Here is a 20,130-nt window from a genome sequence, read left to right as displayed (position 1 = left end):
ATATTTGGTTGCCTAGAAACCAGGAACATCTTGATACTTCTTTATTCTTCAGTGAGGTGGTACTATCTTTATGTCTTATCTAGTGACTGAGCACGCTACGTATCTGTGGAAAACTGCTGAATAGTTTTTCTAGCATACAACAAGTATTCCAGAATATTAGAGAGGGAAGAAAGTGTGAGTATTCCAAATGTAGTTCTACAGTCATTCTTATAACCCAGCCCTAATTACATTTGTGTGTAGTTTAAAGAGTCTTTAGGCATGGAGCATGATTCCAAACAAGTTGGACAATAGTTTGAATTTCTGTTGTAGAGTCAATGGTTACACCAATTGGACTTGGTCATTTTAGCTATTGACATTTCTTAGAGCAAAAAGGATTCTCTCAGCCTTCTTTTTGTTTAACATTAGACTGTTCGATATATGTATATATAAGGAATGTCTATATATATATATATGTCTATATATGTATATATATATATATATATACATTTTTGGTGACCGATTGCAGGTCCATGATAGCTAATAGCTCAAAACGGATCTCTTTCTTTCTCTAGAATAGATAGATGTACAATAGGTGCTAAACTTTTAAGGAATGTTTCTTTGGACATCTTGAAAGAACTAGAGTTCTAAATTAGCCACACATATCTTTGATTGCTGAGTACTTGTTTAATCTTCTTCTCACTCTTTTTATCCTGAAGGGTGTAATAAGACTGTTTTAAGTATATGTTTTAATTTGTGGTTTTCAAGCATTTCTTGCCTTGATTCTGTGTTTCATCCATGAAACTCTTAGAATTTTTCCGTATATCTATAACTCAAAGGCTTCAATTCTTTCTTGACCTGTTTTAATTAATGTTCATGTTTTAGGGGAGTAAACAGCAATTGGGAAGATCAAGAAATTGGCCATTTTTCAATCAGGGGTTTTCTCAAAGAAAAAGCAGACGCTTTATAGACGAGCCAGTTGATGAAAATTTTGCCACATCACAATTTTTAAGTTTAACTTAGAAGTAAAAAAAAATTTTTTTCGTATACCAAAATATACGGTAAAATCGTGATTGTGATTAAAGAATTTACATTAATTGGAAGTATTTTTTACTTAAAAAACGAGGAAAAAATGACTATATCGAATTCGTAAAAGGATTTTTTTCCAAATTGAATCAATGTATAAAATCAGCTGAATAAATTATGTCCAGCTGCACCCTTGCCTTTTCATTGTATATGTATATACTTGAATAAAGATTATTATTATTATTATTTCTGGAATCTGTATGTATATCAATATTTTACCATTTTTTTTAATTGATTCTGGATGTAAATCTTACTATGTCTGAAACGTGTTAAATCAAAGTTTTAATCATTATTTTCAAGGTAATAAGAAAAAATTGTAATGCCTCTGGTAAGTAAATCTATAATAGTTAAAAATATTTTATATTCTTTATGATAAATGAATAAAGCTTAGCAGTTATTCCAAAGACATATCGGCATTTAAATGGCGCCTCTAGGTTGTATAGCTTTTATAACGGATAAGATAAATATTTTATTATTTTCAAACTAATAAAAGAGAAAAAATTGACTCTTTTAAGGCTCTCAGATAATGAAATTTAAAAACAGCTTCTGAGATGAATATTTTATAAACTAGGAATAACAGGAAAAGTGGACTAATAGGAAAAAAAATGCTGACATTATTTTCTGCTTTTTAAAATAATTTATTAATTTTTTAATAATTTATTTATACTGCTTTTAAATAATTTATTGACTTTAATGTTTTAGACATGGAAGCCATATTGTTTTCCATATGTTTTCTAAGCTTTTTTCCAAAAGACTTTCTCCACAAAATATTTAAAACTTATATTTAATACTCTGTATATACAGATCGTGTTTTCGTTCGTTACTTATAGGAAACCGCATAGAGGTGAAATTTTGCAACGTCGCGCGTGTACGAGTGCCTGCGACAGAGCACCGCCCCGGCCGGCCCGAGGATGGGATTAGTAAACAACTGACTTTGGGACTGGGAGCTGCGTCGTTTGGCGACAAAATGTCCCAAAATATTACGCGAAAATCCAGGCATTTTTAAAATATTTATTCTAATGCGGGTTTTAGAGACATGACAATGTGTAAAACCCGCATAGAATTGTAATCTTAAAATGTTAAATATACTGTGTTTTGCATAATGAAAATTAAAGCGTTATTCTAATAAAAAATAAAATATTGACTCTAATAAAAATATAATAAAAAATCAGAAATAAAACTCTAATAAACAAACTTAACAACATATCATTTTTTAAATAAAATGCTCAAATAAACCGCCTTCTTTCGCTAAACAAAAACTTAACCTATCGTAAAAGCTATTTCGCACCTCCAAAAGAGTTTCAGGTAAAATGGAATTGGCACCTTCGACAATTTTATTTCGCAACTCCTCTAAATTTGTTGGCCTACTAAATTCATGCTTGTAAATGGTCTGCTTAAGGTAACCCCACAGATAAAAGTCATTTGGAGACAAATCTGGAGATCTAGGAGGCCATTTAATGTCGTCAGTCCCACTAATAAGGAGGTTAGGAGAAGTATTTGTTAAAAATTCTTTTACCCTAGCCGCGTTATGAGCAGGACAGTCATCTTGCTGAAAATAAACCGATCCCAGGTCTACATCAGGTAGGATTTGAATGGCAGGAAGAACTTGGTTTTGCAGCAACTCAAGGTACTTTTGGGCGTTTAAAGTGCCATCAATAAAAAATGGCCCTATAACATTGTCGCCCAAAATACCTGCCCAAACATTCAATTTCTGAGGATACTGGGTACGAAACTGAAAACTTCTGTGCTCGTTTTCCTGAGACCAAAAACGAACAATGGAAGGATTGTGTTCGCCATGTAATGGAAAAGAAGATTCATCAGAAAACAAAATATTTTTTAAAAAATATTCGTTTTCATTTGCCTTTTCCATCATGGTTTCACAAAATTCCATTCTTCGTCACTGAGTTTTTGAATACTTGAAACATTTGTACCCATATTTTTTCCAGATACGAGCAACAGTTTTATTGCTCATTCCCAGTTCCTCTCCAACACTTCTAGTGGACCGTGTCGAATCAACTTCTAGGGTACTGCAAACCATTTCTTCCAGCCGTTCTATATCCTGAACCACTTCAACAGGTGGTTCTTGACGTTTTGTGTGGCATTTTTTACAATCTTGAAGACAAAAAGATGTCTCAAAATTTGTAACCACATTTAAAACCGTTTTTGCACAAGGAATCGGTCTATTTTTAAATGTCACTGAAAATAAATCTCTACATTGTACTGCCGAATTGCCTTCATAAAACTATTTAATTAGTTGAACTCTTTCGGAAAGGGTATAAACAGCCATAGTGAAAAAAACACGAAAATAACGCTCAAAAATTATTAATGCAACGTTCAGTAACACAGCAAAGTGAGGTCTGCTGACTCCCGGTTCAAAAAATAAAAACGAAAAATTCCGACGCAACCAAGCGGTGTTGCCATTATTTTGGGTAATACGTAGCTCACGATAACACGATCTGTATATTTAATACGCTGCAACTTTTATTAATTATTTTTTTGTTGGAGTTATTTTTTAATTTGTTGAATCTATATCTATAGGACATGAGTAGTATTTTACTAATGTATATCTTAAAATAATGAAATTATAAACAGACGTTAAATAGATCACTATAAAAGTGATTAATTGACATTTTTGTGAAAATTGAGTTTTTTACATCAATGAGTCACTTTTCTTTTCAGTTCACAAAAACAAGTATTGTTTGTTAATAATGACAATAGAAAGTTTATTAAGCATGAGAGAATCAATTCAAAATGAAATAGTAAAATTTAATTTTTTCGGATTTGACTACACGCAGTTAGGCATTTTACACTTTATACATCAGATCAACCTTATAGAATTTCTACAAACAAATAAATAAAATCAAAGGGATGACATTAAAACCGATAAATTCATGAAATTTCTTCGAATATCGTCTCTAATAAAACCTAAATTTATAAACAAACTAACACAAAGTGATATAATCATATAAACACAGGGTCGACAATACATACCAAATCGAATACTACAGATTACATCTCCCGTAGTTGTAATCAATTAAACGACAATCAACTTTAATTGATATTCGATGCATGTTACATGTAATTGTACACATACGCGTACATGTCCCTGGGAGACAGTTGCACTGAAAGAATGTAAATATATGTGTTAGATTAAGACCTCTTTCAACATACGGATATTGATCATTGCCGGAATGTTACGTGATGATGATTGACTATTTGACAGTATTGTCAATAGCAGATAACCACAGTAGTACGGTGAATGGAGGAATAACTTAACTTAGGTAGAGAAAAATATTTTTTGAGATTTATTGCCGAGGTTATAAGTAATAGTGGTTTGATTAATCAGAAGACAAGGAACCGATTAACCAGAAAGCAATTAGAAAGTATATCTTTTTTATAGGATGTCCGGAAATTAGACGTCAATATTTTAACCACCAGTGGCGTAACAAAGTAGCCACGGGCCTGTGTGCGAAAATTTTGCCGGGCCCCAAATAAAATCAAAAATCTATAGGTTATTATAAAAAAAAGTAAAACTTTTTAGGAAGAGCTATATATATTCTTCATGTACAGCGAAAAAACAAAACAGTTGACACTAACTCACTATAATTTAAAAAAATTTAAACAACACAAAATCAAAATAAAAACCAATAAAATAATAAAATAAAAAACAGATACATAAAATAAGAACAAAAAACAATATTTAAGAAAAAACCACTAAAACAATTATAAACTACCAAAAAAACTTTTTTCTAGCTTTTGAATATCTACTTTTCGAGCTTCCTCATTTTCTATGGAAATAATTGCTAAAGCTGATAATCTTTCTTCAGCAACAATTTCTTAAGTATGTTTTTATTAACTTTCATTTTGAAAAAGACCGTTCAGCTGATGCAACCGAAGCTGGAATGGCCAAAAAAATATTACAAGCTGTAACAATCTCACTGAAACTCGAAGACGAAAAATAATTTTTAACAACAATAAAATCCAATAAATCAAAAATAGACGTTAAATTATTTAAGTCGTGCTTAAAACATTCTCTAAAAGAAAGCACCTGGGAAGAAATTGTATCCGCAATATCTTCCGAATATTTAAGGTGCAGAGTTTGACACATTTTGTGAATTTCAATGTCAGAAAAAGAAGGATCTCATAAAATACTTGAGGTTAAAACACGAAAATAGGAATAAATTTTAAAAATCCCAGAACTTCGATTTTTTAATTGAGTTGTTATTATATCTATTGTTTTGAAAAAAACGTTTATTCTCCACCAATCATCATTTGTTTGAACTTGATATTAGTTGTTTTTATCGTCAAAATATATTTTTGGTCTTGATATTCTTTTATTGTTAAATTCATTAGTAGTGCCCCATTGCCCTGCTAATTGAACAGTTTCCGTTTTAATAAAATCAAAGTCATTTCTTATTTTATTTATGGTTTCATTAGCTGTCGTAAACATTTTGGACGCAGCTTCAATATTTTGTTCTTTTTTTTGTAAAATTTTTGATAAAGTATCAATAACTTTTAATATTTTAGTTTGAAGGATAATAAGAAAAACTGTTTCAAATTCTTCCATGTGCTTTCTTAAAGATTTTGCTTCAGTAACTTCTGATCTATTTATTGAGGTTAAAATTATTTTTGCCAGTGCTTTTAAAATATCTACATATCTAAAACGAAGAGCTTCTAATGCATCGTGTCTTGATGACCATCGGGTAGGTGTCAATTTTTTTAAAGTTATTTTACTCTTAGTAACACTTTGCAAAAGCGCCCATCGTTTAATGCTATGGCCAAAAAAAACATAGACATTCTCAACCAAATCATAAAAATTTTTGACCTCCTCAACACTTTTTACAACGTCGTTCAAGACTAAATTTAAATTATGCGCGGCGCAGTGCTCATATAAGGCGTTTGGTGATACTTTTAAAATCTCGGCTTGAACACCATATGCCACTCATATTTGCCGCGCCGTCATAACCTTGCCCACGAAGTCTTTCTAAGGGTAGTTCATTTTTGCGTAGAATGTCTAATATCGTTATGCTTAAAGCCAGACCAGTTTGGCTTTTTACTGGAGTAAACCCCAAAAATAATTCCTGAATTATAATTTGGAATGGATTATTTTCTATAAAATTTGTGGTTACATATCTTATAATTACACTTAGCTGGTCTATTTTAGCAATATCTTGTGTGGTATCGATAATAACCGAAAAAAATGGAGAAGCTTTTATATTTTTAATTATATTTTGTTTAGTTGTGTTACCTAGCAGTTCAATAACTTCGTTTTGAACAACGGGACTTAAGTAAGTGGTAAAATGTTTTTTCTTATTTTCTACTAAATTTTAACTTTAATTGCGTAAAACCGGGTCAAATTTGGCAAGTAGATTTATCATAGATAAAAAAACTCCGGGATTTTTAGAATTCTTAGTTTCGTCGTGACCTCTAAATGGCATATTGCAACATGCTAATGTAAGTGTAACTTATACCACACGCTCCAAAACTTGTCTCCAAACATTAATTTCATGTCGAATTTTCAAATCCAGCTCAACATCGATAGTTTTTTTAATCTCCAGCGACCAAATACGGCGCAAGAAACGTTATGGTTAAGCTTTTGCTCATGCCTGTTGACTGCTTGTTGAAGATGTCTCCAATCATTAGATCCGGCATCGTTAGCCTGCCCAAACAATCAACAAGGTAGGCAGTAGCATTTGTCCAGGACTTTCGAGTAGCAAAGCAAACAAACGCTCAGTTTTTATCCTGACATACTCGTTTTGGTGTAGTAAAAAGATGAAAAACTCCTACCTTGTTCATTTTTAGGAAAGGGGCCTAATGGTCTACAGGGTTCATTAGTAACTAAAAACATTTTCTGTTCATCCGTTAATGCAGTACTAGGATCGTAATATCCTTTATCAGTGTGTGAAAGTGGTTGCTTTGCCTCAGCCACAGCCGTTGATTTAACTTCTCCACTAATACTAGGTTTTGGCTTTTTTTATAAGAAAATGCTTTTTTATATCGACCCCTCGATTGGTTCTCGGGCCCACACTAAGTTGAGGCCCGTCCCGGGCCCCTTTTGAAGCCGGGCCCGTGTGCCTCGCACACATGGCACACCGGTAGTTTCGCCACTGTTAACCACGTATTTCGCACCTCGATGGTAAACGTTAAAAAGAAGGCATTTTTCTCGAAAACGGTGTTTTCTAACAACGTGCGCCAATAGTACCTTCAATACTTAAAAAAACTTCAGATTTTCAAATTCTGCAGTCCAAATTACGAAAAATGAATAATCAATAAATTTGGAGTAAATTTTTCCCACGCCCCTCCCTGTGGTATGCACCTCTAAGATTATTGATCTGCCTGTAACGAAAAAATCAATAATTTCTTCCTGGCAGTTGAGGTCCTGAAGGAGAAAGGCAAGAAAAATTGTGGATTGAAGTAACGTAACTGCCTGTAAAAAAAGATTCTTCCAGGCAGTTGAGGTCCTGAAACAAAAAGCGTAGCAGAACTAAGGTCTCTAGTAATTCACCTGCCTATAAAAAATTCGTTAATATCTTTCGTGTGCTTAAAAAAGTAGAAAAAGGAACCAAAAGCAAAAATGCAGGATAAAATTAATGAGCTATCTGTAAAAGAATCAATAATTCCTTAAATGTTTTCTTTTAGGTACAGTAACATTTAATTTTTTTAATCGATGGATCCAAACTTTTTTTTTCTGAATTAAACACTTTATTTTTTTAAATTGATTGAGATCGATATGTTTATTTTTTGTTGATATTGTTTAGAAAAAAATAGATGATAAGTATTTTTTGTTGTTTTTTTGTCACCCTAAAAATCTTTTATGCTTCTCGACAATTGAGTTGGATCTGGGGTCAAATAAAATGTTTCGGTCTGTATTAGGCCATCCTTAGGGCACTACAATGGATGTAATTAATGTTTATTTAAATTTTAGAATAATTAATGTCTCTTATTGTCTAAATTAACCACTATTTAATTTTAAAGTTAGTAAAAAAAATACTAGACATTTTCTTTTTTACCTAAAGAAGGAGATAAAAAAGAATGAGGGCGGAAAAAATTCATAAATTGCCTTCAAAATAACAATCAATATTCTTTTCCAGGCAGTTTTGGTCATGACGGCGAAAGACAAGGAAAACTGTAATCTGTAGAAACTTATTTCAAATAAAATTACCTAAAATTATGTAACCTTTTACTATTATGTAACGTAGGCACATATATTATAAATATTGTTATAAATTAATATGCGTATTTGACTTTTTTTATTATTACCAACATAATATTTATTTTAAAATGATATAATGTATCGAAACTATCGAACTACAAACAAAATGTGGATGCTAAAAAGTTCCATCTGTTAAGACATTTTTTTTTTAATAAAATTTATATGACGTAAGCGTTGATTAAATTTTTGGGAATATTCAATCACAAATATTCAATCAACGACGTAAGTTAATAACTTTTGAAAACCTCTTATCGGATTTTGATGAAACTGTGCTCATTGTTTACTTTTAGATCACAGAACAAAAATATAGAGAAATGCGACTTGCCTTGTTATTGCAAAGAAATTTTGTCCCTCTACTGAAGGTGCAATAATTCGAACTAGTTTTGACATTTGTAAGCCATAACTATTGGCAACCCATCTAACCAATTAGATTTGAAAGAAAGCGTGGTCAAATCCAGCAGCAAATTTGAATTTAATGAAGCGCGGGAAATTCGAATGCTAAGACAGACACAACTTTAGAACACTATTAAATGTCACAACCTTCGGGTACTCCACTCGAATAAAACATATTGTCAACAATACTTGTTCTGTCCAACCCTTTTTTTATGTTAGAAAAAATATAGATTTGTTGAAATATATACAAACTTTGATATGATTGGTGGTGAAAAATTTAACTGTACGTTGAGAGTACATTGACTGTACCGTCCAATTATCTGATGAGATAATTGAACAGGACATACCACTAATGTCGACAGTCTCTGAACTTGCAACTTCAATTTCATTGTCAGCAAATTGGTCATCTGACAATAATTTTATTGGTTTTGGGAATAATGAAGAATAACTATCTTCTAACAGAACCTGATGTTTTAGCGGAGCCTTGTGTCTAGAAAACTTACCCCATTCCAAATTCTATGCTTTTTTATGCCCTAATTCCACAAAAAAGAATTTGAATCTAGAAATTAGGGTAAATACTGTAATTCTACGGTAAAAACTGGTAAATACGGAAAGCCAGTAATTTTAGCAAACTTTTCTTGATCCACGAGGCGACCTTCTCAAAACTAAAAATAAAAAAAGTGAACGTCAAAATTGTCACTAGAGTATCACTAACATCACAACTGTCAAATTTTCATAAGTCAAGTCACCTTAAGATGGCCGCCGTCCGGTATTCCACTTTGGCGAATTAGTTTCATGAGGCTGGTTTGGATTGTACCTTTCGTATATTATTAATATTAAAAAGATATTTTGAGTATTATAGATTATAGAAGATACAGGCATTAAACACCAATCGATTAAATAACAGCGGGCGCGGACTATTAATAGGTCGCTGGCAGACGACATATGCTGCGTTCCCGATTCAGTTGATGAATATCGATCGAACCATATACATGCAAAAATGTCTTAAAAAAACACAAAGTGGCAACATTGAATACATGAATTGTAAACATATAAAATATTCTACGTTGCCAAGTTGTTTTTCTTTTCTTAACTTTCTTTTTCAGAATATTTTTTTATTGTGAAAAGTTTGTATTGTTAGTCTCAAAGTATATATTCTTAGTTAGCAAATAAAAGAGTACATTTTTAAGCTGCTTAAAAATACAATATTAAAGAAAGTATTCAGCGGATTAAGAAAAATATATATTGTATAAAAATTTGGAAAATCGATTTGACATCATTGTGATAAAGATGATCAGAGATAGTGATCTCAAACACCTCGCCTATAATTTGCAGCTAGGCTCATTTTAGGCATCCAATGTTCTAAGGTTTTATATTAATTTCAATATCTATTAATCGACATTTGTCAATTAATATTCGTTGATTAAATTATTGGTTGTTAAAAAAATACAATTTTAGTCTGATAAGAAAAATAATGAAAATTCTTTAAATTTACTGTCAATAATCTTTAAAAACACCGTTTAAATTAATACTCTTCCAATTTTCTGGCGGTTCCTCCCTACAATTTTTTTAAAATTTATTATTAAAAAAAGGAATTAAACAATTATTTGTATTGATTCCGGGTGGTCACACTTTGAAAATCACTACAGAGATAAGCTAAATTTCAATAAAGCTGAATAAAATAACTTTATATTTCTTACAATGATACTAAATAAAAAACAACTGAAATCCCAATACATATTTTATAATTTCAAACCGATAAGCAATTTTTTTAGCAAGACACATTTACAAAAAATGATGACATTTAATGATTGCGAATGCTGATACTTTTATTTCCAAGCCTTTAAGGATCAGAAATTTCTTTTCTGTTCTGAATTAAATAATAAAATTTGCTGATATAAAATAAAATTTTCTAATTAATAACTAATAATTTAATTTCTAATAATAAGACAACTTATGCTTAATAAATGAAAAATAATTATACAGAGCCAATAAACTAAAAAAAATTAAAAACTAAATTTGAAGAAGTGGTCCATTCTTGCAGTGGAGTTAATCGATCAATGGGTAACTAAAGATACTTCGGTCATACTCCACTAAATTTATTCAAGAAATATTAATCCGACATGTTTCGGACATTTAACGTGTCATCATAAGGGATACTATAAAAGAACCAAGGACTTTTATAAGATATAGATTCAATTTGGTTAATTACAAAAGGTATTAATATTACTTACACAAATTAAGAGGTTCCGTCAATACATCTTACAGATCTAGTGCCTCAGACAAGGTTAAAAGGTTAAAACGACTAAAAATCAATAAAAATGGCATCCACAATATGATAAAAACATTAATTAATTAACAAATAATTAGAGGTTGAAGACATAAAACTTACATTAAGATACAGGAGAATGGAACTAAACATGATTTACAAAAACTTTAAAATTGCATTATCGTATTGTCGTAAAAATAAAAAAAATATGAAATATTGATAAATGAAAGAAATATTGGTTTTATATTTTTAGATCCCAATAATACCTCTTTCAAGTATTCACTTTATTATTAATTTAAATCATAATTTCTCTTTATTGAACATCTCAATAGTTTCAAAAATTTTACCTTTACAAACCAGCTATCCTAAAATCGAAGTATTCCATCAATCTTTAACCGAAATCACGCGAATACAAACTCCCATTCATCCATCCAAGTAAAATACCGGAAATGCAGGGCCATTTCGAGATATTTGTCCGGTAATAAATCAATTATCAAGTCTAAATCTGTTTTGAGCAATGATGGACCGCCGAAGACCGTAACTTTAGAGGAAATCGGGTAACAGAACCGTAATGAGGCGCATGTTCTTCATTTACGGTCATATTATTTAGGATTGTTTTTATTTACTTAACGAAAGTAATAAAATATTAATTTATTGTCGGTTTAAACGATTTTCTAACTTATCTTAATGAAAACTAACCTAATAATATTAAAAAACATAAATTTATTTTTCATAATAGGTACAGTCCTGTTCTTAAGCTTCTTGTACAATCAGTCCATTTCCGGTGTCTGCCGCGGTTTCCTTGGCTACCTCAAAAATCCCTTTCGTCAAGCGTCTTTATAATCAACATGGTAATAATTCCTTTGGGCATGTATCTACCAGACTAAGAAAATACTTCTTAAATATAATTTTTAATATAAAGAATCCGATCTGTATTCATTATTACCTTAAGCCGACACTAAATAGTCTAAAAAATCATTCTTTAATCCAATTACAAACGGTTAATTCAGGTAAGAGCAAGCTTGATTGAGCAACCCTCGTACCCCAAACGGATTTTCTACTAAATCCGTTTTGAAAAAGATTTTTAATGCGTAAAAAGGCACTGTCACCTACTACAGGGTGACAAATTGACAAGGGTGAAAAAAAATTGTGATTTTAAACTACTCTCGTTGGGCACACAGTTTCCAACCGCAAATATTTATTTAATTAGAAATGCAGGCTTAATGTTACTATGTGGTAATAACCACAAATTTGCTTTTAGCGTTTTAAGTACCCACTTGCCAACTCTTGTACTTTTAATGTGCAAGTGTTAATTTTTCAGACGGCAAGACCACCGAGCGTGTTTACGCAATATATATTCCAACTACTTAAATAAATATTAATGTTGAATGGAATCCACTCATTTAGTATACACAAGGAAATTTTAGTATAAAAAGAATGTTTCAAATCACGCATAACTCTTTTGCCTATTAGGCTAGGATGAGATACTCAAGCTCAATGATGCCAGTTCGGTGTTTCTTTATAAATTACTAATTCTCAACCAAATTGGACGCTAATTTTAGTCGTAATTGGGTTAAGTATTACTAATCTTGCTAGTCAAAATTTAAATGTCTGTTTATCTTTTCATTATTGTTTAACAATTTGATGCTTAGGGCTTTTCAACTTAATGACTAGGGATTTGCAAAAGTTTTGTAAATCTTAATCTTGCTTTTATATTCATAGAATAACAAAGCTTACCACAATATTTACATTAAAACTAGCATGAAAGTTAAGATCTTGTAATTTAAAATAATTTTGCTATATAGACTGTTTTATTTTACTTCGCGTTTTTTATATAACTTTTTTGAAATAATTTTAAAGAAATATACGAAATAATATTTTATACAATAAAACTTGTATAGTCTGTTCTTAAATATGTTGTTAAATTTCGCAAACAAATCAACATTAAAATTCTAACTTTACTTTCTACTAATAAACTTAAATTGTAATCATCATTTTATAAGTTTTTTTATTTGACATAACATTTTATTCTATGAAAATTCAGTTTTCGTATTATCCATTAATTACCAAAATTTTATAGTCTAATATTTGACCAATATTTACCCCAATCGGTGAATTGGTCGTCGAGGGCCTACCGAGTGGCCAGCCAGGTCGCCCGATCTTACACATCTTGACTTTTTTATGGGGCTACTTCAAACAACAAGTCTACAAGTCCAGAATCTATCTTCGATCTAGGTCAAAGAATAATTAATGCATGTCGCAATATTGATGTTGCCACTTTCCAATATGTTCGTGAAGAGTTCTTCAATAGATGATTTCACTGTCTTGAAGTTAATGGTGCACATTTTTAGCATCTTTTGTAGGCAAATAGCTATATTTCTATGTTCCCTAAATTTTAATTGTTTTAACAGGAAATAAAAATAAGACTTTGAAAGGCGGGCATTTTTCTATGGGTAGAAGTAATGACTTAATATCCTAGGACCATAAAGCATTCAGTGGAAGCTTTCAAACGATGTATCGCATGACCTTTCGACCTTTATATTTAATGTTATTTTTCAAAATGGAATACCGCCGCCATTTTGTTTTGCAAAATGAACCAAGGACCAAAACGAAGGATTTCGATTGCTAATGATGTGAGCCAAATTTCAAATATTTATATAAACGCATTCAAAAGACAATAGCTACTGATTTTAAATATTATATTTTACAATTTACTCTATAAATGCACATGTAGGTTCACATATTAAAATCATCATGTTAAAGCAGTATCATGCTGCTTATGCGCTTACTACTTGTTTACCCTTACTTTAACATATTTAATATCTGATGTTTATTTGTTTCCTATAGATTGGTAAATAAACGTTATATAAATACTAATATTATTACTATTATTCACAAATTACGAACACACACTATTTAAGCCAATTGGCTGAATAAAATTTACGCACTTTGGATATAAGTATCAAAAGCGTTGGGCTTACCCTCTGGCTGAATGATCCCTCAAGGCAAGAGGTTATAGTAAAGATAAGAAGAAGATGAAGAATAAGAAGAAGAAGAAAAAAAGCGTTAAGCTCTATTCAGAATCATCGGTTTTTGGAGGTCGCTGTAGATGTTGCCGTGCATTCCCAGTTTCAAAAGTTCAGCTTCGAATAATTTCCATATAAGTCCTGTGGATGATAATATAACATTAACAACTAAATTGACTCTATTTATAAGCTTCTACTGTTAGATCTCATAGGTAAAATCTGCATACTTACTTACCTTTTCTTGATACTTACTTAATATGCGGATATTATTTGGTATAGCCACGTCTATTAAAAGGACCGAATTAACTCCTTTATTTATCACTGTTATATCGGGCCTTGACATACTTGTACAATGGAGTGTAAGTATTAATAAGTCCATACGTGTGTCTCATTATGTCGATGAAGATAATTAATATTTGCTAAGAAGCTGCACCCAAATGCCGGATTGTTTCCGACACTTGGTGGCAATTTCTGCATTTTTTCGAATCGGTGTTTGCTTCCCTCTAGATGAATTACAGTTGTTAATATTGATCACTTGCTCTTAAAATGCCATCATAAACCCCTCTATCTCAGAAAAGAGTTTGCCTCCAAAGAGTTGTTGAATGCCTCCTTGTCGATATGAGGTTGGTTAAGATCATGATAGTCATGATAGTCTCAACTATGTAACTCTTTTTGAGCCCATTGTTCCTTCTGGGTAGTGTCTGATTGTTTCAATTAAAACATTTTTCAGGTAAGGTGAGATTAAGAGGAGTATAATTTTTGACTGCCTCTGCAATGGTATCATGAAGACTTGAAGCTCAAGTTTTCGTGTAGAAGGAAAAGAGTAATTTACTTACTTAACGAGATAGTAGATTATTGACATTAGCTAGACCCCGTCCTCCCGCCAAAGTCATTCGTCTCATTGATGATTTTGGATGATGTTTGGTCATAAGGATGCACGTGAGCGCTTCAATTTACCCTTTATCTTTCTATTATTTCTTATTGAACGGTTTGTTATCCTGTTACAGTTTCAATATAAAGCAGGGGCATCTGAAACCGTGGCGAATTGCAATCTCTTATAGAGTGATTTTTGCATTTTGTAAGACAGTATGACCGACTGGGATGTAAAAGCAGGAATGATGTTTGATGTGTTTCTATTATTTAAATGACAATCTTCAGTTAGTGTACCGGGTATCACGTGCTTTTAAGCCTCCTTGATAATAATATTTGTCTCTTCTGGTATAACGAACTCGATGAGAAATATTTCTTTGGTAATGATGTCAGGATCGTTGGCTCACATGAGCCAGGGAATGAGTAAGGCTTAATTCCAATAAAAACGGTATTTCTTATTCACTACCACAGAGTTGATTTCCTGTGGGATGTCTGGAAGGACGGACTGTTCATCCAAACTATATGCAAACCGCAGATGGAAATGACGATTAATGTACAGCTGATGTGATGCCGGTTATCATTTCAAGCTGCGAGTAGCAGACTCTACATTAGATGTAAATTTTTTTTTCAAAAAATTCAATTTTTGTAGACCAGTGTGCAGACTACAATATACTCACAGGCTATCACAAATCATTCTGTTACGAATTTACGTCCTGAAGACTTTAGCTCCTGCAGACTGCGTGAATGTTAATGAGTTGTATTAACGATTCTTAACTTCCCAAAACATTCTACGACAGCTCTAAAACATCTCCGTTATGTATACTTTCGATGTTTATCAATCTTCAGCATTTTCTCCATCTAGAAGCACGTCAATCTAAATATACATAATTTCATTTTATATATAAACTTTTTATATCTCTTAATCTATGTCAATCACCTCCTCACTTCTAGATAACCTCACTTTGATATATCAAATGGCTATCCCATAGCGCGATACATCATTTTAAAGAGCATGCATTAAAGAGCATGTTGACGTATAAGCGAATAGTAAAAGAAAATGTGTAGTAATAAAAGAAATTTTATCAACTTAAACTTTGGTAGGTTAAATGGTTGCCTCATAGTGTCACACATTATTTTAAATGGCAGTTTTATTTGTATTTCCAACAGTATAGAACTCCTCCGCACTACGTTTTGACAGTTCAAGAGTGGTTTAATGAACAGTTTCCAGGGATGTAGAACGGCAGGCGTGGTGCAATTGAATGACCCGCACGGTCGCCAGACTTAACACCACTAGATTTTTTCTATTATCTTATATTATAGGTATTTAAGAAGCAAGGTTTATAAAACTTGAAAATATTAATGATTTAAAGGATCGAAGAATTACTCGCGAATATAGAGATATTAGCGGACAAATACTTGCCAATGTTCGTGAAAAATTTCAAAACAGACTTTCTTATTGTCTCGCGAGTAACGAAGCACATTTTGCGCACTTAATAAAATAAATTCTCTTAATTGATTAAATTGTTTATATTCTAAACACCTTTTTACACCCTTACTGTTTATAAGATAGATTTTTTATACACCGTTGGGTGGAAGATTGTATGACCTTTAAAATGTTGTATAGTATTTAGAGTAGCTGTTTAAAATACAAAAATTTTGAGGTCGATAAAATATCCATTATTTTCAGATATTTTTGGTCATTATTCGCTGGTACGTCAATCGATTTAATTTTTTTTGGCATTGCTGAATAGACATTTTAATGTTGCTTACAATGATGTACTGTGTGATGTGTGATGTGAACACATGCCAAAGTGAAATTAGTTGGAGGTTTTTTTAAGAAGTTACTAAGGTTCGTTTTAAAATGAAAGCACTGTATATCATAATGCAAGTAATCTATCTTCTTTTAATCAATATATTGTGGACAAAACAGTTTATCGTTTTTTTCTCGCGATGGCAAAAAAATGGTCTGCATCTTTGTGAATCCTCCTCAAATGCGTACTCAAAATTCGAAGAAATCAATGTTTTTGTGAACTGTTTCTTATAAAGCCAAGTTTTAAATCTATTTGGAAAAATCTCTATCAACTATTCACCATCTATTTCTATTTAGATTATACATAGATTTTATTAAATGTATTTTTTTTTCTTAGGTTGTAAGATTTCAAAGACTTGTTACATGCCAGTTCTTGTTTCTGATTTGGCACAAATTATTACTGTATATTAGCAAAAAGGTTAAAAGAAATTAAAGTATGAATTAAAGTCATAAACTAATGATTTTTTTCAAAAATGCTTCCCTCTATCAACTAATGGAACTAGTTAAAAGGTTAAGCATGATGCTAAATTAGTTTTTAGGCTCGTGATTGTAAGTCTGCCTTTCAGCTAAATTTAAGCTAAGTCATTAAGTGTTGGTAAAAATTTGGGTCTTCATTTTCAAGATTTTTAATTATGAGACGTAACTATCACATGTTTAATTAATCTGTCAAAGAAGGTTAATTAAGGATATCTAAGTCAAAAAGGGATATCTGAAGACAAATTATCCTTTCTTACATTTTTATTTTATATATTACGTGTAGTTTAGGGAGACGGTTCATGTTCAATTAGTTACTTCAAAAACAAGAGTAGCACCTTTACAGTGAATTAGCATTCCAAGGCTTAAGCTATGCACTGCTCTTCTATTATCGCAACTTTTTGATAAAGTTGTACATTTTCTGACCAAAAAGAAAGCTATTCTTTATGGTTAGACTCTATGGTGACTTTAGCCTGGATAAAAACTTTCTTAGAATCTTCTTTAAACTTATGTATTTATTAGCTTTGATGCACAGAAAGAAAATGACCTTTGAAAAATGGCAGCGCTGTGACGGGGTATATCAAATTTTAAAATCGTGCGTGTTGTTCGGTTATGTCTAGAGATAAATATAAAAATAAATATCAATAAATATAAATAAACGCTTATAATAAATTTTGAAGAAAAATGCCTATGAAGTTATAAGGTTGTTTTCTTTTTCTATAAATAAGGCATAGAAGAAGTCATGGTTCAACCAACACTAAGAAAAATAATAAAATTTTTTAGATAAATTTTTTCATAAAAAAGAATGTAAAAGGTTCTAAGTTTAACAATTACAATAATATTTATATAAAGGTAAATGAAAGATATATTTCTGAATATGGTACAATAAATAAGTAAAATTAAAACATTTCAATATTTTTTTAATATAGGTTTTTACATTTTTCTATTTGCCCATAATTTATACTCAAAAAAAGAAAAAAAATCGTTTTCAAGTGTACACTTATAGTCATTTGTAATAAACAAGTATAAAATAAACATTTTATGAACACTATCTATACATAATAAATTGATATCTAATAATTTAAATCCGGACCTGTTCAGCTGAACATTTGCAAATAGGCGTTAAAAACGTAAATATTAGTCCGGTAAAGAGTTTTACAAGTCGAGCACTATTTACATTGAATTATTGTAAAAAATGATTGACATTGGTATATATATTCGCTATAGAGCACATACAAATTCATACACATTTGGACCATTCCATTTAGATCATTTATTAAACTAAGAATATTCCAACACTTCTTCCATCAAAAACAAAATAGCAACGTAATGAACATAATAAAACTATTTTAACGTATTTTGTTTTAAAAAAGTAATAATAATAATGATTATAAAACAAGTAAAATATTAACAAATGATCAATTTAGGCGAGTTTTATTCTACGCGTTTGTGAGTAAACGCGGATAGTCAACGGAAAAATAAGAATGGATAGCGTAAGTCATGAAGCGCTTATATCCGACCAAAGCGTAATTTTAAGGGCTCTAATAAATCACATAAGTGATTTTCAATTATTAAAAAGCCAGGTCACCTCCCAACTAATTTCTTCGAGCGGAATTCAAAAATCTATTTTAGTGCCACAGGGGCGTGGCGAAAAAAGTAAATAAAAACGTTGGTGACAATTATGATTTAATGCCTTTTTCCGACATCAGGGTCTCGAGACGTGGAAGATTTATCGATAGTTGGAACACTAATTGGTGTGTATAGGTGTGCTGCACCCTTTCGGCAAAATAAGATTGTTTGATGTTGACAAGTTGATTTTCCGGCCTGGGGCGTATATATATATAGCATAACCAGTGAGTGATATCTGAATTTTCTTTATATTTTTTTTTAAAGAGAAACAGAACTGGCTTTGTCCCGGTTGTTGTTTAAAAATTGAAAGTTTTTTTCTGTAAATTATAGATGGGAGATGTTACCTTAGGGACGTAAATTTTTAAGAGCATGAAAAAAATGAGTCTGGATGCCCCAACACTTTATTAAATAAATGCAAATCATGTATTATGTACCTAATGGTTTTTTTTATTATATGAATCGGATGGTTTAATATATATTAAAACGTGGCAATTAAAAAGCATAAAGTAAAAATTTAACTTTGTCTAAAAGACAAAAATATTTAAAAACCCTGAAAAGTAATGGGACGATTTATGAGTTGTAGCCAAAGGTTAACTTGCCACCGACCAAATCATTGGTCAAAGCCTCATTCGTTCGTTTTTTTATAATTTATTTTAAATTTTGGACGGTGATCTTATTTCCTAAAATTCATATTCTTTTTTATACAAAAAATAATTAGTTTGCTGGAAAGAGACCTAAGAAGATAATTTTAAACACGACCTTGTATATTTTATAACATCTTTTCATAGAACGAGACAGTCATTGAACCATCACAAGTAGTACTAGTACAGGAGCATTTTTTTCAATTTCAATATGACGGTGGTGCGAGGTCCTGGATCTAATTTTTTAAAATCTTAATATAATTGCAAATACAAAAATGATTTTTTTACCTAATTTGTTCTTTATAAAAAAAAGGTTTATCGCCAATCAGAATTCCGTTTAATACTTTTTTAGAATATCAATTTGTATATGGATAATTTATTAGTATATACAGGCAAAAATTGTATTATTTTGTCCAAAAGCTTTTTTTTCATCTCTTTTTTTTAAGTGCTCCCTACCTCAATATCACGATAAAATATGTAATATATGTAAAGAGTGTGTAAAGCATACAAAGCGACCACTGGAAGTCAGCACAAAACAACATCGAAAATGAACCCAAACATGAGAGATTTCTAGACTAGGAAGAGTGGAATATGCTTGGTCCAATGGCCACAATACACATTGGACAAAAGCAATTTTATGCAAAGAGCAATATCGGAAGAAAGGAAGATTCCGGGATGCAGCATACATCACACAAATCTAAGGAATCTTTAGCCGGGCCAGTTGTGGTATTCACAATATCTGT

This window comes from Anthonomus grandis, chromosome 2 (genome assembly GCF_022605725.1).
Source record: "Anthonomus grandis grandis chromosome 2, icAntGran1.3, whole genome shotgun sequence".
Classification (NCBI taxonomy): domain Eukaryota; kingdom Metazoa; phylum Arthropoda; class Insecta; order Coleoptera; family Curculionidae; genus Anthonomus; species Anthonomus grandis.
Note: the sequence above shows the minus strand (reverse complement) of the source record.